The following is a 23,420-nucleotide window of genomic DNA, read 5'->3' as shown; positions in this document are numbered from 1 at the left end:
ACCTTGACTTTGTTGTCCTTAAGCCATTTTGCTGCAACTTTGGAAGTATGCTTGGGGTCATTATACATTTAGAAGACCCATTTGCGTCCAAGCTTTAACTTCCTGATTGATGTCTGAGATGTTGCTTCAACATATCCACATACTTTTTTTGCTCATGATGGCATCTATTTTGTGAAGTGCACCAGTCCCTCCTGCAGCAAAGCACCCCCACAACATGATGCTGCCACCCCCGTGCTTCACGTTTGGGATGGTGTCCCTCAGCTTGTAAACCTCCCGCTTTTTCCTCCAAACATAACGATGGTCATTATGGCCAAACAGTTATATTTTTGTTTCATCAGACCTGAGGATATTTCTACAAAAAGTACAATATTTGTCTCCATTTGCAGTTGCAAGCTGTAGTCTGGCTTTTTTATGCCGGTTTTGAAGCAGTGGCTCCATCCTTGATGAACGGCCTTTCAGGTTATGTCGAAATAGGACTCATTTTACTGTAGATAGAAATACTTTTATACCTGTTTCCTCCAGCATCTTCACAAGGTCCTTTGCTGTTGTTCTGGGATTGATTTGCACTTTTTGCAGCAACGTACGTTCCTCTCTAGGCGACAGAATGCGTCTCCTTCCTGAGCGGTATGATGGCTGCGTGGTCCCATGGTGTTTATACTTGCGTACTATTGTTTGTACAGATAAATGTTGTACCTTCAGGCGTTTGGAAATTGCTCCCAAGGATGAACCAGACTTGTGGAGGTCTACAATTGTTTTTCTGAGGTCTTGGCTGATTTCTTTTGATTTTCCCATGATGTCAAGCGAAGAGTCACTGAGTAGGCCTTGAAATACATCCACAGGTACACCTCCAATTGACTCAAATGATGTCAATTAGCCTATCAGAAGCTTCTAAAGCCATGACATAATTTTCTGGAATTTTCCAAGCTGTTTAAAGGCACAGTCAGTTTAGTGTATGTAATCTTCTGACCCACTGGAACTGTGATGCAGTGAATTATAAGTTAAATAATATTTCTGTAAACAATTGTTGGAAAAATTACTTGTGTCATGCAGAAGATATCCTAGATATCCTAACCGACTTGCTGAAATTATAGTTTGTTAACAATAAATTTGTGGAGTGGTTGGAAAACGAGTTTTAATGACTCTAAGCGTCTGTAAACTTGCGACTTCAACTGTGCATATGAGATGGGTAAAGCAGTATGTAAACGTTATTAAAGAGACTGGTGTTCCACATCAGTTTTATGTTCTTTCATCGACATGCTAGTGTGTACTATTCAATAATTTATATATACACTCGATGACTAATTGGGGTGCTCAATTTTGCAGTTCCCCACCATCATATATATATATATATATATATATATATATATATATATATATATATATATATATATATATATATACATTCGTTTTTGCCATATTTACACTTTCAGACACCTTAATACAAACTTGGAATTATATTATATGAGATGAACATAAACATTTTAAATAAAAAAATATGGAAAAATGTTCTTTGAAGTATCACTTTTAGAGATGCATGTAATTTTGTCCATGAAACATTGTATTGAAACACTGCATAATTCAATGCATTCCTAGGCAGGACTACTCCCACCGGGGAGTGCCAATATGGCTGACCGGTGCCTTCAAAGACTCAATGGCCATTACATAGAATCAGCAATCCAGGGTTTACAGTATATACATCATAAGTACTATTGCATGGTATCAAAATTGAAGTGGAAATGTTGCTAACACTTTACTTAAACCCATAGTAATGCACTATTATTCTTTATAAGCAGGTATGATCCCTCCCTTCTTGTTATGCCACACCATAATAAATGATAGCTTAAGTAGTGTTATCAAAATATTGGGGACTCAAATATATAACACCGCTTGAAAATAATTTCTTACATATACCGTAGTATCTCTAAGTAGTTCCACCACTACCAAACAGTTGCATTGTCAGAAATGAAACAATAATACAGTACAATAATAACATTGAGTCTATTCTCTTTGAAGAGCCCTCTTCTTGTCTTGAGCCATGCTCTCAAAGCAGCTGGTCCCTTTGTGCTTTGGCTGCTTCTGCCTGTTCCGGATCTCATGCTGTCCTGGCTTGGGAGTTGCCTCGGCAGCAGTGGCACAGCGTGAAAAGGGCACTGACATTCACTGGCCAGTGTCCCCATGTATGCCAGAAGGGATGGGGAGAGCACAAAGCAGACACATACGGTACCAGTAGCATCTACTCTGGTCAGATCTGGCTTCTGTTGTCATGAACACTCTTTAGTTTGACATTGTTTTTGTATTTAAAACAGTGCCGTCGGCCAAAAAGAATAGTTTTAGGCATTCATCAGTTCCATGTTCTGAATGATTTGAGCTATGTTGACATTTTCTGTTTTTATCTTTCTCTTAAATATAATTTCAGTATTTTGCATACACCTTTATTCTGCAATAATCACACCTTGTTTGAACCTTTATATGCCTATGAGCTGTAGGCTATGATATTGCTGTGGTATAGGTGCATTGTTCAGAGCATGTCCGTGGTCAATAAATTATTCCCGAACAACATATTGTAGATTAGAATCCTATAATTCTAACGCCTTTAACGCCCTTTTGATGTCCTATGGACATAGATGCACTACGCCACAGCAATGGCGGGACACTGCTTTTGTGTCCCTTGTTTCTCTCCCTCTCTCCTTCATCTCAGCCCTGATTGGTAAACAGGCCTCCCCCACTGCGCTGGGTTGTAACTTAAAGGCGTCCGGCCCGTGTCATAACTCAGAAGCAAATGCAATGCTGGAGGGGGCTGAAACGGAATGCTGTACCTTTTCAAAGTTGAGGCTATAGGAGAGAATTATGACCTGTGAAATCAGAGGCCTTTTGTCTCGGCAATGTAATTTAAGCCGGCAATGGGCCGTGAGATCAATGAGGGGCTGAAGAGCCCGGAGAGAGAGCGAGATAGGGGTGGAGCTTGGCGCTTTGCCTCCCGCTGCCTGTGTTAAAGTCGCTCTGGGTGGTGCAGTTAGGCCGTGTATAGGCAAGCTGCCACAATGTCAAAAAGCTATTTTTATACCCGTTAATACACAGGGGGTTCAGAGCAATGCTCTACTGGGATGTAACGTGGAAATATTATTGTTAGCTAGGAACAGGCCTGGCTTTGTTGATCAAAGTATGGTTGGTGGCATGGGAGGGATGTTGTGATTCCATTACAACCAGGAGCGCTGTTCAATCAAAACTGGTATGCAGGAGTTCAACACCCTGCTTGTGATTTTTTAACCCAATGATCCCACAGATTAATGTTCAGAATAAAAGGAGAACATGTTTCCTTGCACGGTGAGAACAATATTGTTTCACCATATCCCTGACACCCATGGATGCTGGTTTTAATTCAGTAGGACCCTAGGTCCCAAAAGCCAGAGCAAAGTGGAGTTTAAAGTGGTCAATGACCTAAGCTGGTCACACACTTTGTGGTTCTGCTTTCTATAGTGCCCTCAAAAGCCAAAGACCTACTGTACTGTAACACTGTGTGTTCTTGCAAAGAGACATGTCTGCAGCTTATACAGAAATGCTATCTGGTAATGTCAAGAGAAATGTAAGGGATATGCTTGAGCCCTGTCTCTTAGCCTGCACTTAGCCCACACGCTCTCAGCGTTTTTGCTTGATTAAAAGCAACCCAGGAGTTTGTAGAGCACGATAGGTGCGAGCGCAAGGGCTGACAGCTTAACCGCTGATTATTCAAGCCTCTTAGGCTAAGCCACGGCACTCGAATGATTAACATCGACTCTTTTCCCCCTCTCTCTCCGTCTCAATCTCTCTCTTTCATTCTGTCTTCATTGAGGGAGCGGAGTTTAGGAAATGGGAAAAGATGGAGACAGCCCGCAGAAGGCAGACCTGTTGTCTCATAGCTTGTGGGGATCAGTGCATAGCACAGTGATTCATATGGTGCAGAGGCTTTATATAGACATAATCCACCCCAGTAGCGTAGCAGCGATGGTTGACTGTGTGAGGCAAGCACACCGGTCGGACTCTCCTATTGCGCCTCCTCCTCCTGCCACAGGGGTGTGAGAGTGTGTCACCAGGTCACGTGGTTATGACCCAGTGATATAGGTCATTAACCCCCCCCCCCGACAGTGTGTGTGTCGCAGCAGCGCCTGATACACAACTCACGCCTCCCTCTGTGGGGTCATGACTTCTCCACTTCTGCAGGGTGCCTGTGGCTCATCAACACAACAGATATTTCTAGGGTTAAATAATGTTCCCGAAATGGGGAAGGCTATGGAGTATTCTCTGAATCTTACTTTCTCCAGTTTTCTTGAACTACTTTAAAGAGCATTCCCCATGATATGCCTGCCATAATATGACTGTAAGAAGTGTGTGGCAAAAACAATGTAATCACAGTTTTGGTTTGCTGTTTGGTCTGTGTTGAATTCCCTTCAAAGCATCGCTAGAAAGCCTGCACACTCCAGCATTAAATCATAACATCATGAGAACATTGCCACACGTTCGACATACATGGTACATCACTTGTTTGATACTGTTTTGACTGGGGATGATCTTCAGCTTGTGTAAGAGATATCGAATCATAACGAAAGCTCTTCTTCTTGGGAGTTGGGCTGTGTTGTGTTACCCCTTTGACTTTTTGGCACAGCCACAGACGACAGCACAGTGAGATGCCTGCCGGACAGATTGGCCACAGTTGGGGGGGACGTAGGGTGGGAAGGAAAAAGGTGTAGGCTGCCACTGAGGCATCATTATTACATTTTTTGGGCTAAAGCCTTAGGGTACCCACTGCCTAACCAAGTTTGAACTTGAAATACCAGGTGTAGTACTCTTAGAGCTGGGTTTGGTTCCTTCTCACCCCTTTTTGAGAGAGGATGGAGGATGTGCCCCTTCGGCTTGCCTGACATACTTTCCCTGAGCTGTTGGTTTTTCGGATCCCAAGGCATCCGCAGAGCCCGCTAAGTCAGCAAGAACGCTGCCGAGTGTGCATAAGCAGATGTAGAAAAGAGCGGACGGCTCTAGAAAGACTGAGAAACACTTCCTTCTCCGCTCTTTGCAGTGTACAGGGCCTCTGTGTCTATTGTGTTGCCCGCAGAGACCTAAATGAGCTTCAAATCCCATTATTCACATTATCCCACCTTCCCTAGTCTCTGCGCTAATTAGTCACTCATTAGTCACTAAAAGTTAAAGACCCCTTGGCCCGATTGAATCAAAACTGGTAACCAGGTTTTTAGGTAAGAACAAAATAGAATACCCTCTAACCTCTGCAATAATTTATGTTTCATGTAGCAACAAAAAATGTAGTCAACAAAACTTTATAGGTATAACACGCTACTTTGCAACACTAGGAAAACATTCTCCACCTTAAACCTAGCACTTCGTTTCATCCCTTTCTCTTTCTCTACCCCCCCACCCACGCCCCATCCCCTTCACATTATGAATGAAATGCTATTACCCTCTTCTTACTATCTATTATTCATATAATGCAATGTTGAAACTGTGTCTGTGCTAATACTTAGCAGATCATGTGGGAATCTCCACTAATGCTGCCTCCTTTCCTCATCTCCTTTCCTTCATCTGAACTGATCAGACACATAGACCGGTGAGGGTAAGATAGGGTAATATGCTGAGAACCAACACGGGTGTCTGCTGTCACCTCACCAGTTGTTTAATGAGAGGAAGAAGGAAAGGAAACAAGGAAAGGAAGTCACCTTAGACCATTGAGATGAAGTGCAGGCCTGGACCAAAATCCTGCTTCTGTCAATTGTGATATGAAAGGTCAAAGATTATTGGTTGACAGATACCAGGATGTTTTTGTTATTTTTTTCTGGCTTTTCGAGAATGACACATTGGCCTCCTTACAACGGCAGAAGTCCTTGAGGCATCAAGTGGTGCGCAATTAAGAACGGCTCCTCTATTTTGACATTTTAAACTGCTCATCACCAAGTTGAGCCGCAATCTTTTTCCCGCAGGCAAATCTAAGTAGCATATAACTTAGCGTGGTACGATTTCTCCCTCCAAGTTTGGAGTTTGATCCATCGGCTAATTCGCTTTCACAATCTCTCAGAGAGTATCGCAGCTTGTGACATCATGATGCCCTCCCCCTCCCCTTATTGCTTGAAAAGCTTAGCAGCCTAGGTAAAAGCAGAAAAGAAGCACTATCTATTCTTCTCTGGAGGGGGACAAGAATGTGTGTGGGGGAGGAAGAGTGGGAGGTTTGGGTGATATTCAAGTCTGGGGAAATGCCTTTGAATTTTCCAAAATATATATTTTTTTCTGTGGGATTAAGACATTAAAGTCTCCAAATCATCAAAGTGCTTTAATGTCACTGCTTCATGAGGAGGGGATCTGCGTTGCCTCTTGAAGGTGTGAGGATGTCAAACGCTGCTAAACGATTCAGAATATTACCCTTCCTCTCCCCCACCAATCTTATTTTATTTTACCTGCATATTCAAATGACTAATACTGCTTCTGTTGTTGAGTCGATCATGGTTAGACTTCGACAGTTTTTTCATGGTTATGTTCCAAAATTATGTAAAATGGTCAGTGAGAGAAAGGCCTTGTTAATTTGTGTTTGAATTTTTGTTTTATCATTTACACCATTTTATATCTGTCATATTGTCAGGTCCACCTTGACACCCTAATTAGTGAGGAAATGTTGATGCTTCTGTATGCATGTGTGATTATGAGCGATTTAGAAAGGGAAAGCGCGTGAGTGAGTGAAAGAGAGATAGAGACCGAAAGGGAGGGATATTCCCTCCACTTTGAGGGGAAATCAGCCAAAACCTCAGAAAAAAATTGTAGACCTCCACAAGTCTGGTTCATCCTTGGGAGCAATTTCCAAATGCCTGAAGGTACCACATTCATCTGTACACACAATAGTACGCAAGTATAAACACTATTGGACCACGCAGCCGTCATACGGCTCAGGAAGGAGACATTCTGTCTCCCAGAGATGAGCGTACTTTGATGCAAAAAGTGCAAATCAATCCCAGAACAACAGCAAAGGACCTTGTGAAGATGCTGGAGGAAATGGGTACAAAAATAGCAATATCCACAGTAAAATGAGTCCTATATTGACATAACCTGAAAGGCCGCTCAGCAAGGAAGAAGCCACTGCTCAAAAACCGCCATTAAAAAGCCAGACTATGGTTTGCAACTGCACATGGGGACAAAGATCGTACTTTTTGGAGAAATATCCTCTGGTCTGATGAAACAAAAACAGAACTGTTTGGCCATAATGACCATAGTTATGTTTAGAGGAAAAAGGGGGAGCCAAAGAACATCATCCCAACCGTAAAGCACGGGGGTGGTAGAATCATGTTGTGGGGGTGCTTTGCTGCAGGAGGGACTGGTGCACTTCACAAAAGAGATGCCATGATGAGGAAAAAAAATCTCTGGATATATTGAAGCAACATCTCAGACATCAGTCAGGAAGTTAAAGCTTGGACGCAAATGGGTCTTCCAAATGGATAATGACACCAAACAAACTTCCAAAGTTGTGGCAAAATGGCTTAAGGACAACAAAGTCAAGGTATTGGAGTGGCCATCACAAAGCCCTGACTTAAATCCTATTGTGGGCAGAACTGAAAAAGCATTTGCGAGCAATGAGGCCTACCAACCTGACTCAGTTACACCAGCTCTGTCAGGAGGAATGGGCCAACATTCACCCAACTTATTGTGGGAAGCTTGTGGAAGGCTACTTGAAATGTTTGACCCAAGTTAAACAATTTAAAGGCAATGCTACCAAATACGAATTGAGTGTATGTAAACTTCTGATCCACTGGGAATGTGATGAAAGAAATAAAAGCTGAAATAAATCATTCTCTCTACTATTATTCTGACATTTCACATTCTTAAAATAAAGTGGTGATCCTAACTGACCTAAGACAGGGAATTTTTGTCTACGATTACATGTCAGGAATTGTGAAAAACGGAGTTTAAATGTATTTGGCTATGGTGTATGCAAACTTCCAACTTCAACTGTACAGGTAATACATTTTACATGAAGGGGATGTACACTGCTCAAAAAAATAAAGGGAACACTTAAACAACACAATGTAACTCCAAGTCAATCACACTTCTGTGAAACCAAACTGTCCACTTAGGAAGCAACACTGATTGACAATAAATTTCACATGCTGTTGTGCAAATGGAATAGACAACAGGTGAAAATTATATGCAATTCGCAAGACACCCCCACTAAAGGAGTGGTTCTGCAGGTTGTGACCACAGACCACTATTCAGTTCCTATGCTTCCTGGCTGATGTTTTGGTCACTTTTGAATGCTGGCGGTGCTTTCACTCTAGTGGTAGTGTAACGGATGTGAAACGCTAGCTTAGTTAGCGGTGGTGCGCGCTAAATAGTGTTTCAATCGGTGACGTCACTTGCTCTGAGACCTTGAAGTAGTAGTTCCCCTTGCTCAGCAAGGGCCGCGGCTTTTGTGGAGCGATGGGTAACGATGCTTTGTGGGTGACTGTTGTTGATGTGTGCAGAGTTCGCGCCCGGGTATGGGCGAGGGGACGGTCTAAAGTTATACTGTTACAGTAGCATGAGACGGAGTCTGCAACCCACACAAGTGGCTCAGGTAGTGCAGCTCATCCAGGTTGGCACATCAATGAGAGCTGTGGCAAGAAGGTTTGCTGTGTCTGTCAGCGTAGTGTCCAGAGCATGGAGGCGCTACCAGGAGACAGGCCAGTACATCAGGAGACGTGGAGGAGGCCGTAGGAGGGCAACAACCCAGCAGCAGGACCGCTACCTCCGCCTTTGTGCAAGGAGGAGCACTGCCAGAGCCCTGCAAAATGACCTCCAGCAGGCCACAAATGTGCATGTGTCTGCTCAAACGATCAGAAACAGACTCCATGAGGGTGGTAGGACGGCCCGACGTCCACAGGTGGGGGTTGTGCGTACAGCCCAACACCGTGCACTACCAAAAAATCCTGAAGGAGTATGTCCGGCCATCAGTTCGTGACCTATAGCTGAAGCGCATTTTGGTTCTGCAGCAGGACAATGATCCAAAACACACCAGAAAGTCCACCTCTGAATGGCTTAGAAAAAACTAAATTAAGGTTTTGGAGTGGCCTAGTGAAAAAAGGTGGTTCATGCTCGAAAACCCTCCAATGTGGCTGAATTAAAGCAATTCTGCAAAGAAGAGTGGGCCAAAATTCCTCCACAGCGATGTGAAAGACTCATTGCCAGTTATCGCAAACGCCTGATTGCAGTTGTTGCTGCTGAGGGTGGCACAACCAGTTATTAGGTTTAGGGGGCAATTACTTTTTCACATAGGGCCATGAAGGTTCAGATAGCTTTTTTCCCTTAATATATAAAATCATCACTTAAAAACTGCATTTTGTGTTTACTTGGGTTTTCTTTGTGTTATATTTAAATATGTTTGATGATCTGAAACATTTAAGTGTGACAAATGTGAAAAAAATAAGAAACCAGGAAGAAGGTAAAATACTTTTACCTAGCACTGTATTTGAGATGTTGTCATATGGACTCAAAACCTTACCTAATACAGCATAAACATTATCCTTAAACCTGTGGGGCAGTTATCCTTTATAAACAACTGATTGAATTGCGGTGTTCGAGTTTGTAGCACTGGCGGTGGGTGGACTTTGTCTTGTTTTGGACAAAATAAAATGATTCTGTAATTTTTGGAATATGACTTGTGCAACATCATAGACAATCTGGGATATCCTCAGATATTGGCGGGGCAGCCATTGGGCTTGAACACAGACACCAAATTGTGGCTTTAACATTAGATTTTCTCATGTGGTTAGTGATGGTACTTGAAAATAATATCATGGGTCAGTAACTCACACACAGACATATGCACACATGCACTCACACACATAAACAGGACTGCGATGACCAGGCAGAAAGCCTGGCTCCTCTGGCATAAACATGTCCAGGTTCAAGATATACATCTGAGTGGATCAGTCTAATACTGTGGCTGGCTGGCTGGCGAGCTTCTCATCCTTCTCGGTGGTACTGCACAAAAGTAGACAACCTAACGGGGTCAAACAAAGGGTGTCTAAGGAAATATTTAATTACCTCTTTAGAATTTTGCAAAACACATCCATATCAATCGCCTCTAGATAAGTTTCACCAAGGGCTGACAACAACCAAATTTGAAGCGGCACCAGTTTTATGGTGGTTCATTACTGATAACAAGGAATGCTAGAGCCTGTTTGGAAGTGCTATTTGATTAGCCAGATCACTTACATTGCTGTAACTGGGCTACTCTATTTAACATAAATAGTGGGGAGTGATATGATGCTGTGAACATTTGCTTACTCCTCTTTGTCCTAAGTGGGAAATAACATACGGCCTGCTCTTTAGATTACTGACAATATCAAATCAAATGTTATTGGTCACATACACATGATTAGCAGATGTCATTGCGGGTGTGGTGAAATGCTTGTGCTCCTATTACAAGTAATATCTAACAAATTACACAACATATACCCAATACACACAAATCTAAGTAGGAATTAATTAAGACTATATACATATGGGCGAGCGATGTCAGAGCGGAATGGACTAAGATACAATAGAATAGTATAGAATACAGTATATGCATATGAGATGAGTAATGCAAGATATGTAAATATTATTAAGTGAATAAGACGCTGTAGAATAGTATAGAAAACAGGAGATGAGATGAGTAATGCCAGATATGTAAACATTACAGTGACTGGTGTTCCATTTCTTAAGTGGCCAGTGATTTCTTGGCTATGCCTATATACAGCAGCCTCGAATGTGCTAGTGATGGCTGTTTAACAGTCTGATGGCCTTGAGATAGTTTTTCAGTCTCTCAGTCCCAGCTTTGATGTACCTGTACTGGCCTCACTTTTTGGAAGATAGCAGGGTGAACAGGCAGTGGCTCGGGTCCTTGATGATCTTTGTTGCCGTCTTGTGACACCGGGTGTCCTGGAGGGCGGGTAGTTTGCCCCCGGTTGGGAAGACCACACCACCCTCTAGAGAACCTTGCGATTGCAGGCTGTGCAGTTACTGTACCAGGCAGTGACACAGCCTGACAGGATGCTTTCAATTGTGCATCTGTAAAAGTTTGTGAGGGTTTTTATTGACAAGCCAAATTTCTTTAGCCTCCTGAGGTTGAAGAGGCTCTGTTGCGCCTTCTTCACCACACTGTCTGTGTGGGTGGTCCATTTCAGTTTGTCAATTATGTGTACGCCAAGGAACTTGAAGCTTTCCACCTTCTCCATTGCGGTCCTGTCTATGTAGATAGGGGGGTGCACCCTCTGCTGTTTCCTGAAATTCACGATCATCTCCTTTGTTTTGTTGACATTGAGTGAGATGTTGTATTCCAGGCACAACACTCCCAGAGCCCTGGTGGCTGTCTCATCATCATTGGTAATCAAGCCTACGACTAATTGTGTCTGCAAACTTGATCATTGAGTTGGAGGCGTGCTTGGCCACACAGTCGTGGGTGAACAGGGAGTACAGGAAGGGGCTGAGCATACACCCTTGTGGGGCCACAGTGTTGAGGATCAGCGGAGTGGCGGTGATGTTTCCTACGTTTACCACCTGAGGGCGGCCCGTCAGGAAGTCCAGGACCCCGTTGCACAGGGCGGGGTTCAGATCCAGGGCCTTAAGCTTAATGATGAGCTTGTAGGCTACTATGATGTAGCTATGGTCAATAAACAGCATTCTTACAGGGGGATTCCTCTTGTCCAGATGGGACACGGCAGTGTGCAGAGTGATGGTGATGCATCATCTGTGGATCTATTGGGGCGGTAAGCAAATTGAAGTGGGTCTAGGGTGGCAGGTAAGGTAGAGGTGATCCTTGACTAGTCTCTCAAAGCACTTCATGATGACAGAAGTGAGTGCTACTGGGCGACAGTCATTAAGTTCAGTTGCCTTTGCCTTCTTGGGTACAGGTACAATGGTGGCCATCTTGAAGCATGTGGGGAGAGCAGATTGGGGTAGGGATTGATTGAATATGCCCGTAAACACACCAGCCAGCTGGTCTGCTCATGCTCTGAGGATGCGGCTGGGGCAGAAGCCATGCGAGGGTTAACACTTTTAAATGTTTAACTCACGTCGGCTAAGGAGAGGAAGAGCCCAAAGTCCTTGGTAGCGGACTGTGTCGGTGGCACTGTGTTATCCTCAGAACATGCAAAGAATGTTTTTAGCCTGTCCGGAAGCAAGACGTCCGTCTCAGTGACGTAGCTGGTTTTCCTTTTGTAGACTGTGATTGTCTGTAGTCCCTGCCACATACGTCTCGTGTCCGTTGAATTTCAACTCCACTTTATCTTTATACTGACGTTTAGCTTGTTTGATTTCCTTGTGCAGTGAATAACTACACTGTTTATATTCTGCCATATTACCAGTCACCTTACAGCTGTTAAATGCGATGGTTCACGCTTTGTTTTGCATGAATGCTACCATCTATCCATGGTTTCTGGTTAGGGTAGGTTTTAATTGTCACAGTGGCTACTACATCTCCTATACACTTCCTTAAACTCAGTCACCGTATCAGTGTATGCCTCCAGATTATTTTCGCAAGCTACCTGAAACATATCACAGTCCATGTGATCAAAACAATCCTGAAGTGTGGATTCCGATTGCTCCAACCAGCATTGAATAGTACGATGCATGGGTACTTTCTGTTTGAGTTTCTGCCTATAGGACAGGAGGAGCAAGATGGAGTCGTGGTCAGATTTGCCGAAAGGAGGGCGGGGGAGGGCGTTGTAAGCATCACGGAAGTTTGAATAGCAATGGTCGAGAGTCTTAGCAGCGCGAGTAGTACATTCAATATGTTGATAGAACTTCAGCAGCCTAGTCCTCACATTTGCTTTGTTAAAATCCCCAGCTACAATAAATTCAGCTTCAGGACATGTGGTTTCCAGTTTGCATAAAGTCCAGTAAAGTTCTTTGAGTGCCGTCAAGGTCTTGGCTTGAGGTGGGATGTAAACGGCCGTGTTGATGACAGAGAAAATTCTCTTGGGAGATAATATGGTTGGCATTTAATTGTGAGATATTCCAGTTGGGTGAACAAAAAGACTCGAGTTCCTGTATGTTCCTAGAATTACACCATGAGTCATTAATCATAAAACACGCCCCTCCACCCTTCTGCTTCCCGGAGAGATATGTATTCCTGTCTGCGCAATGTACTGAGAATCCTGCTGGCTTTACTGACTCCAACAGAGTATCCGAGAGACATGTTTCCGTGAAACAAAGTATGTTACAGGCCCGATGTCTCTCTGGAAAGAAATCCTTGCTCTAAGCTCATCAACTTTGTTATCCAAAGACTGAACATTAGCGAGTAACATACTCGGAAGCAGTGGGTGGTGTGCGCGACTCCTAAGTCGAACATGCAGGTTGCCTCGAGTGCATCTCGGCGGCAATGTTTTGGGTCGGCCTCTGGAATAAGTTCAATTGCTCTGGGTAGAGTGAACAAAGGATCTGCTCCAGGGAAGTTGTATACATAAAACATTAAATACGGCAAAGTTTTCTAAGAGCGAGTCGCGATGCTGCCATCTTCGTCGGCGCCATCTTATGATATTATATGTAATATTCATGAATAAGTATAGCATATTTATTTTTCTCATCATAATAACAATAACTAATGAGGCTGAACATGGACTTAACTTGAACATGGTAAATTCTTAAAATAGCATTACTTTCTCTTAAAATAACTATTCCAATTGACCCGTGCACTGGGGATTGAATTTTGAAGGTGAATTCTGAGGCTGTTTCAAGCCTCCAGGACCGTAAATGGTGATTCCTGGTCTAGATTATATTTTCCAAATATTTATTTTGTAGAGTCTTGATTTTTTTGGGGGGGGGGGAATTTTTTCCACAGAATGTCATATCATGCGGTATGTCACCTCACAAACTGTGCATTTCAGCTTTCTGAATAGCTGACACATTAACTTTAGTAAACCTGGGTATAAAAATGGACTACGCCCAAAATGGCACCCTATTCCCTATTTAGTGCACTACTTTTGACCAATAGGGTAAAAGGGTGCACTATATAGGAAATAGGATGCAATTTGGGACACACACAGCTCTACTAATCCTCCCTTTACAGTGGCACAAAATGACATGAAAGCAAGTCATCTTACTGCGCAGTGAATGGGCTCTCCCCAAGCTACATCAAAGCGCTCCAAGGAATTATACACACAGTCAAACTTATGTGATGCAAGTAGTTCTGGTGGCCCATAGTGCAATTAAGCAATTCATACATTATGTAGTGTTTGCTAAAAAACTTCATATGGCTAGCTAAGCCCCTCTGCTGAATCTTTTGTATAAAAGTGATTATAAATCCTACAGCTCCTGATGGGTTTCTAGGTATGAGCAGTTTTACAATTTCCCTGTTTGTGTGTGTTTATGTGTATGGGTAGGTGCGTGCGTGCGTGAGAGAGAGAACGAGATCCCCTCCCCCAAATGTTCTATCTGGAACCTTGGATGTTGAAGCTCACAAACTTTTCAGTCAGGATTTTTTAAAGACTGTATGTCAAAAGTACTGTACCTTAAAACTCCCTTGCCAGCACAGATTGTGAAAGAGTACAAATCATTAAGAACACATTCCTAAAATTGAGTTGACCCCCTTTTGCTTTCAGATCAGCCTCAATTTGTCTGGGCATGGACACTACAAGGTTTTGAAAGTGTTCCACAGTGTTCCCATGTTGACTCCAATGTGATGGACCATTCTTGATACACACAGGAAACGGTTGAGGATGACAAAACGCAGCAGTGTTGGAGTTTTTACACAAACTGGTGTGCCTAGCACCTACTACCAAAGGCACTTAAATCTTGTGTCTTGCACATTCACCCTCTGAATGGCACACACATACACAATCCATGTCTCAATTGTCTCCAGGCTTACAAATCCTTCTTTAACCTGTCTCCTCAACTTCATCTACACTGATTGAAGTGGATTTAGCAAGTGACATCAATAAGGGATCATAGCTTTCAGCTGGATCTCCCCCCCTTGTCAGTCTATGTAATGGAAAGAGCATGTTTTGTACACTCAGTGTATATCAATGATGCTGTTGTACTTACATTACTGATCTTTGTACAGTTGAAGTCGGAAGTTTACATGCACTTACATTGGAGTCATTAAAACTTGTTTTTCAACCACTCCACAAACCACTACACTTTGTGAATGACTTGTGATTCACAAAGTAGATGTAGCTATTAGCAGCTATATCTACTTTGTGAATGACAAGTCAGTTTTTCAACAATTGTTTACAGACAGATCATTTCACTTAAAATTCACTGTATCACAATTCCAGTGGGTCAGAAGTTAGCATACACTAAGTTGACTGAGCCTTTAAACAGCTTGGAAAATTCCAGAAAATGATGTCATGGCTTTAGAAGCTTCTGATAGGCTAATTGATATAATTTGAGTCAATTGGAGGTGCATTACAAGGCCTACCTTCAAAGTAATGTATTTTGATAAGGTGTATATAAACTTCCAACTTCAACTATATCATTGATATTTGATGAATAGTTTAAAAACATTTGTACTGTCCCATAGTAACTATGTGTAAAATGTGTCACTGTGCTTGCTCAACAGTATATAGCTTCTTTCCTCACATGTCTGCGACTGATCTCGGGTCCTCTGCTTCGCAAACACAAGTGACACCATCTTAGCCAGTTGTGCCACCGAAAAGGTACCAATCCGATAGCGAAGGTGTAGACATTTCAAGCTGGGGAGTGAGGCTATAGTGCGACAAGACCTGAGTTCAAATATATGCGTATTTAAGTGTTTGTATTTTAAATACTTACTTTCTGTGTATTTAAGGATAATCAAATAATGTGGCCAAATCAACTGCTTCTATTTGAAAAAAAATTATGTTGCAGTGTGTAGGTAAAATCACTGAGGAAGCCAAGCCAAGTCAGTAAAAAAAGCCATATTACAACCTGTGTTAATTGCGTAGTTTGCTCTATAACCCATTCGTTCATACGCCACCGAGACATACAATAAGGCCATGACAACAAAAAGACAGCAGTCACACACTGGTGGAATAAATTTACATTTACGTTTGTTTCATCACAAAACCGGAGAGCAACATGTGTCCAGTGAAGTCCACAAAGCAAATACTGCATGTACCAAACAGTGATATCACCTGCAGAATGGTCAAGCAAGTCAATGTTCTTGACAATTTACTAAACAACTACTGATTTAGAACCACAGACTTATCGGAAGTCAGCACAAAGACAACAGGAGCACTGCCTCTGCTATTCCAGCTGCCTCCGCTATTTCAACTTAAACATTTAAACGTTATCAAATCAACACGGCTATATATGCTTAGTTTAATACACTGAAAACAAACTTAAAGATACCAATAATTTAGGCCAATCAATGTCTCTAAATATCATGTGGCTGTCCATGGTACTGGTTTCTCTGTGTTTGTGCGCATGTGTGTGCCTAAGTAAACAAAACAAACTGGGAATCCCCCTACTTGTAGACTAGTTGAACGCCAATGTGATCCACCTCTCATTCATTTTGGAAAAACGGTCTATGGCTCTGTCATACAGTACACTTTAAGTTTTTGTTGTCATGGGTTACCAGGCTAAAATGCTGGCTGACTTCCTCGCATGGGCAAAAATGTACCAGCAAAGTTAGCTAGTTAATGTGAGCCTACTCGCTCCTCTTCCGGCTCCCCTGATTGAATCGTGGGATGGGACAAGGACATCCTGGCCGGCCAAACCCTCGCCTAACTTGGACAATGCTGGGACAATTGTGCGTTGCGTCATGGGTCTCCCGGTCACTGCCGGCACGGGTCTTGAACCAGCATCTGCAAAGAGCACAGCTCCTTTTACTCCTCCGGAGATAATATGGATATAGAGATGCATCTGCTTGCCTCCCCCTGACGGCTTGTGTTTCGTAGCAAGCTTTCGTAGGGGCCTGCGATTCATTATTAATACTCATAATATAAATTGTTTAGGTTGGATTAATATTGTATGATATGTTCTGTAAGGCAAAAAGATATGAGTGACTTATTTGGGAACATAAAATGGTGGTTTAAATTGAAAACGGTGCTAACCTCAGGGAATAACGATTTGCGGTAAATTTGCGGTAATAGGATGTATGCTCTTTATGATGTAATCATTTGGCATTTGCTTGGATTTTGTTTCCTCTTACTTTATAGATACACCACTATTCAACTCGATGTGGAAAGAGACATTATTGATGCTTACGAATGAAGTTGCATTTAAATGCAGCTCACAATCTTCTGAGTAGTAGTTTTGCTCCAATCACATGGACGATAAGTGCATTGTCAATGTCAGGTTGTCACACATCAATCCAATGCCTTGGCCTCATTTAGTAGGCAAACAGTGTGGAATGTTGCAGGTAGAAATATGAACAGAACGGACTTAAATCCTTATGGTACATGTCAGAGAGGCATTCTTATAAGTGCCATACAGTATAGACCTGGAAAAATGTACTTGCCCCACAGTCTTATAAAGGTTAACTACTCTGTAGATCTACAGTATATACCTAAGTTCCTTTATTCTCCCTGCCTCTCTGCCTCCATCTCAACAAATCTGCTCAGACAGACGGATGTGCTATTACTATCAGAACAGCCTATAGTCCTGAACAGGGGTCAAACGCTAATCTCTAAAGGTGAGGATATTGTGAGGATATTTAAAGAGGAAATTAAAGGAGGAATAGGCGAGGATAATGTATTAGGCTTTTTAGATATCATTACACATTCATATCTGTTTCATGTGCCGAGGCCCTTTGCTGACTTCAATGCTGCGTTGTAATAGAGTTTCACCTCTGGGATTCTCGCCATTGGCTCTCTGTCAGAGGAGAGATCCGCTCACCATACGCCACCCTAGTTCCGAGGAGGAAGATAAGCTCCCATTCTCTGTGTGCGCCTATCTGTCCCTGTCTTTTATCATTTCCTGTAGACTAGAAGAGCGATGTCTTGGGGATGGGGGTTGAGTACATCAGACAAATGTTCTGATCCAGGGAGGCTTGTTTTCTAAATTGAAAAGCAATTTCCATTGAAAATAATTAGACTAATATTTAACAGAATATATCATCTTTTATACCTAGAACATGATGCATACATTATCTAGCAACCATGGAATCTTGTGTACATTCTGCGTCTGGCATGGCGTGGCTAAGGGTTAGGCCAGGTTAAGATTTTGTGGTGTATTATTGTGTGAAAGTGAATGTGATAATCCAGCAGAGGGCAGTGTCCTCCCCTAGTAAATCAATCTCAGTGGCAAAGTGATGGAGAGCTGATCTTGGGTCCGTTTTTCATTTCCCCCACTAATAGTTAAGGTTAGGACTAGGACTGGAGAAGCTGATCCTAGATTTGGGGAATCTTCACACTGGTGCAAGTCAGAGCCAGTATTCACAAGAGTCTCAGAGTAGGAGTGCTGATATGAGATCAGGCTTGCCTTTTAGATCATACTGAATAAGAATATATCCTAGATCAGCACTTCAACTCTGAAACACTTTTTAAATACGGGCCCTAAAGACACCATGTAACATCCTCACTCCCCCACCTTCCCTCAACACATCATTAATGTGACTTTAACATTGATGTTGTTGTAGGCCAAAAACTTTGGATATTATTGTGTGTGTGTGTGTGTGTGTGTGTGTGTGTGTGTGTGTGTGTGTGTGTGTGTGTGTGTGTGTGTGTGTGTGTGTGTGTGGGTGTGGGTGTGGGTGTGTGCATGCCTGTCTGTGTGCATGCATGCTTGCATTTATTCTATTCACAATCACATAGCTCCCCATCCCATGCTGCTGAATGCATGGTACAACCCAGCAGAGGGAGCTGTGGACACAATAAAAGCTACCAACATGTGCCTTGAGCCACATCACTTTTGTGAGGATACAATCCATAGTTTTTTTGTCACATGATTCCCCTCTTTTCCCCTGGAGTAGTGGCCGGCTCCAGGCATAAGCGACATAAGCAAGTAGTCTAGCCAGCTGTCTCAACTTGTAATAATGATGGTCGAATACCGACCGGGCCCTCAGGGCATTTGCCCAAGGGACCTGACGTCAAGGGGGCCACCATTGATTTTGTTTGTCACTCTCACTCAGATGTCATTAACATGGCTTAAGTCTTGGCAAAAATAGTAGAAATGCATGAAATTTGTCGTAACATTTCTAAACTGCTCTCTGCCCAATGGCAAAATGTGAAGAATTGCAGAAATGTTGCTTTAAAACCACAACATTGTATCTACTCCCCATGGCAAAATGTGTAGAATTGCAGGAAATGTACTTTAAAACGTACATGTTTCTCTCTACCGTAAAGAGGGGGGCTGCTAAAATGTGTGTGTGGGGGCAACCAAATCTGGCTTAGGGCCCCCAAAAGGCTAGGGCCGGCCATGCCTGGGATGTTGTCTTGAAATTTTTACAGGCTGTAAAATACCACATTGTCATATGAAACACATTATTTTTATTGATTTGAGACATACTGGTAGAATGTAGGTAAAAACACAGTACAGCATTTATTCATTCTCTATTAATTAATTGATATTCATGTAAAGTATGAAAGTCAAATGCACAGGGCACTACTTTGTTACTGATGTATTACCTTTAATTGCTGTGATTTCTTCCAGTTTTTCCAACAAATCCAATATAAACCTGAAGAGGAACATATTATTGGACACTTAAACCATTTGAAGTGGTCACCAAGGAAGCATTGCTCAGGTAAGTACTAATATAGGTGGATTAATGCTGTGTACCTTTAGTTTCAGATCTTTTACTTCACATTTAATTTAATTTCTTGTCAACATTGATGCCTTTGCCTGCGCTTGTCCATAAAATGTGGGGGTAGGTCTTGACAAATTAATATAACTGCCACAAAGTTGTTCAAATGATTTAATAACTGCCCCCTAAAACCAAATAACCTAAAATGTATAACTGGAAATTACAATTACAATGTCAGAGCAAACAATATACTGTATAACAGCACAGCAGAGACAATCAACCCATCATTGTGATGATATATTCTAGTATACCATGTACTTGACATTTTACTGTATTCCACCATTACCTCATGACCGTCTGTCCATCACTCCTGTTCCAGATAGAACGGCACTGGACAGACGGAAGTCTCCCCAGTCCTCTGGAAGGTTGACAGCACAAGGTCACATGACCTGGAAGAGAAAACCCAGGAGACTTTTGGGATCCCTTTTTGGTGAGAGAACAATCACACCTCAATGATCTGCCTTTCTCGGCCTGGGTCATGTTCATTAGGGCCACGCAATTGTAAGTGTTATAAAACATTTTGCAAAGGGAACCACGTTCAGGATTTCCCTCCCATTTTCAGTCCATTTAGATCTTTTAGTGCCTAATGAACATGACCCAGGTCTCCCTTGAAAAAACGTATATGACTGCAATGGGACATCCTGGTTTAAATTAACATTAAATAAGTATAAAATAAAGAGTAATCCACCTCTCAGCCAAAACCCATGAATGTGAACAAAGCTATAATTGATATCTGTAGCAAATAGAAGCTAGGTTAGCCCGTCGAAACTGTAACAAGAATATCTATCCATCTGAGTAGATACGGCAATGCAGCACAGATATGTAATAATAATAATAATATATCCCATTTAGCAGACGCTTTTGTCCAAAGCGACTTACAAGTCGGCTGGGGCCACTACTTTTACATATGGGTGGCCCCAGCGGGAATCGAACCCACGACGCTTGGCGTTGCAAGCGCCATGCTCTACCGACTGAGCCACACAGGACCAGGCACACATGCTTACACACACAGTCAGTCATCCATTCAATCAATCACACATACATTCCCACATATACACAAACATTTATAAATGCATGCACATGCCCACAACACCCACATAAATACACAAAGAGACAGATCGACATTATAGCTTTGCATCTCTGCAATCATTATAAATGATGCCCCACTGTAATTGAAAGAGGAAATTATGGGAAATACATAATGGCGTAGTTTACTGTAACAATTCTCTTTTCGCTACTTTTCCCTAATGAGAGGACTTAGCAAAACGCATGAAGATGAAGTAACCCAGTCCACATGCACATGTGCTTGCCTTTTTGCTCGGTGGCCCTTTCCTCTTTAGCTAACAGTACATGAAGGCCTTGCCTGAACAAGGTCTGGTCTACTGCCGTAGAACGTATGAACCAGAAGAGATGACAGACACATGATTGCGTTTGTCATGTCAATTAGCCCTATCTAGATGTTAACTTTCAATGTTTGGTGCTCTGGCTGTGTAGAATGGGCCGGTTATCAACCTGGAAACAAGTCTAAAGGCTGATGAACTGATCTGCACGGTCGTCCCCTCTGCTCTCTGCCAAACAGCTACATTAATGCCCTGAGAACCCACGGCCTAGCGCAACTCTGGTGAGTAAAGGCTACGCTAGCTCTCCTAGCTTTTCTTTTCCTACATGGTGCTCCAAAGAAGCTCTGTACTAATACTACTAATTGGAATTAGAAATTGGCTCGCAAGGGTTTCCCTGGGTTGGCTGAGTTTAAATTGGGTATTGACCCCGTCTCCATTCCATACCATGATGTTAGTTTTCCTCTTTTGTTGTGTCCATCTTGGAAAGCTTTATTCCTGACAGAGACAGAGGTTTTCACTAACGGTAGTGCTGATAGGCGTCGAGATGGGTGATTTAGGATGGGATGATTCATACTTTTTGATTCAGGATTTTGGTTTGCATCTCCTTTCTAAAAGACTAAGTTGTACACAGGATTGAAAATGGTTTATAAACCATTTATCTGATGTTTTGTTTCACTATAACATCGTTTTTGATCAGATAAATTACTGGCAAGTCATATCGAAGAAAAATGGTCCCCAATGTCGCCTGCCCTTACGTGCGGACGAGTGACATTCAAAATGTCAGTCGTCGTTATAATCCCCGTGTTGTATCATCCACAAAGTTGTTGCATTGCATTGCTTCCTTTCCACCAGGGATGTTACTCCCCAGGGAGATGTTGTCCTTTTGTCATCCTAACTAGTTTTGCCACATTGGCAGCTTTTACTCAAGGGTGACCAGTTCAGGCGCTGCTGAGTCATGAGTAAAAATAACTCACGGAGACTCACGCCCAGAGTTATGTCGCTACTTATGTACATGTTAGATCATAAAGAGCAGAGAGAGGGAAAATGGTGAGCGTGAAACACCAAAAGCTGACTGTATCTTTGGCAAAAGCACAACCTGGTCTCTGAGCATTTTGTATTATTCTATATGTATGTCCGAGACACTTCATTTAGTATGATACCTTACGTGTCCTATGGTATGTATTAATTAGTGGATGTCCATCACCCATTTTGTATAATATGTTACGGATTACAATTTGTATTATATGTTTACAAATTTGCAAAACATACTTTAAGTTATTATGAATTGGAAACGTACTATATTTACGAATTTGCAAACATACTATTAGTTACAAATGAGTTAAATGTACAGTATGTTACGAATTTGCAAAACGTACTATATGCAGGGTTGGGAAGTAACAGATTCATTGTATTCCATTACATGTAAGGGTTTAAAGAAAACTGAAACTGTAATCCGTGACATAGCCAGGAAAAATATTGTTATCAGATTTCAGATACTTTTGAAAAATGTGATGATTACTTCAAGGATTACTTTTAAATTTCTTTTAAGTTTCTCAAATGACATTCAAGAACAGGAATAGGCTTTTGTAGGCAAAATATGTCTTTCAATGATGCGACTGCTGTCGGCATCCAAAGATTATCCAACTTGAATAAACGCTTGGAGGTAAGGATGACAGCAGTGGTGTAGTCTACGGCGATACGGATATCACTTATTATTGATATCTACATGTTAATCACACTGCTGCTCTTTCATTTAGCTACTTGCGCCTTATGGATTGTGGTTGTTGTGGATGGCTGTTCACAAATCTAAATGTGTATTTGAACCGAATAATGGTTGAATTCAATAAGTTTAAACTGCCTATCAATCATTGTTTTCAAACCAGTTCACAGACAGTGAAAAATGCGCTCTTGCAACAGCTGCATAGTGCGGATCCCAGCCTATAGAATACAAGTGAGGCTTTTATTGCTCAATTCATGCTGATAAATTTTTTTTCCATAGGCCTAATTGACACATTCTCAAACTCACACACTTTTTGATAGACTTAAAGGGGGAATCTGTAGTTGCTACATCCATTTTTGGACTTATAAAATATAAGCGTGTTTGTCTCCAATGTTTGTAAACATTGTAAATGTAAACAAACACTGTTTAACCTCATAACATGGATGGTCAGTCCTTGCATCCATAGCTCTGTCTATTAATCTGAGAGTGGTTACATTTCTTCAGGCCCATCCCTCAGCTTTTTACCAAAACAGAGGCAGGCGACAAAATAGGCTTATAGCAAATCAAATCAAAATCAAATCTAATAGCAAATGCAGCATATGGCATTCATTTTTCACATGTAAATAGCACTTTTTAGTAGTGCTTAAAGCAT

At 42.1% G+C, this 23,420-nt stretch overlaps 1 protein-coding gene across 11 annotated transcripts in view; it reads left to right on the top strand.

Annotated features, from left to right (window-relative positions):
* Window positions 1-23,420, top strand: part of LOC135547078 (poly(rC)-binding protein 3) — a 164,305-nt gene that overhangs the window by 3,200 nt on the left and 137,685 nt on the right. For 9 of the 11 annotated variants that reach the window (XM_064975726.1, XM_064975723.1, XM_064975722.1 and 6 more), the window contains exons 2-4: window positions 19,558-19,648; window positions 20,028-20,138; window positions 21,203-21,329. The exons of 1 other annotated variant lie outside the window; for it this stretch is intronic. The gene's annotated coding sequence lies outside the window, so the exon portion shown is untranslated. The remainder of the gene's footprint in view (window positions 1-19,557; window positions 19,649-20,027; window positions 20,139-21,202; window positions 21,330-23,420) is intronic. One more of the 11 variants, XM_064975719.1, reaches the window with a different exon arrangement.

This window comes from Oncorhynchus masou, chromosome 10 (assembly GCF_036934945.1).
Source record: "Oncorhynchus masou masou isolate Uvic2021 chromosome 10, UVic_Omas_1.1, whole genome shotgun sequence".
Lineage (NCBI taxonomy): Eukaryota > Metazoa > Chordata > Actinopteri > Salmoniformes > Salmonidae > Oncorhynchus > Oncorhynchus masou.
The sequence above is the reverse complement of the archived record's forward strand: the minus strand, read 5'-3'. Positions and strand labels throughout refer to the sequence as shown.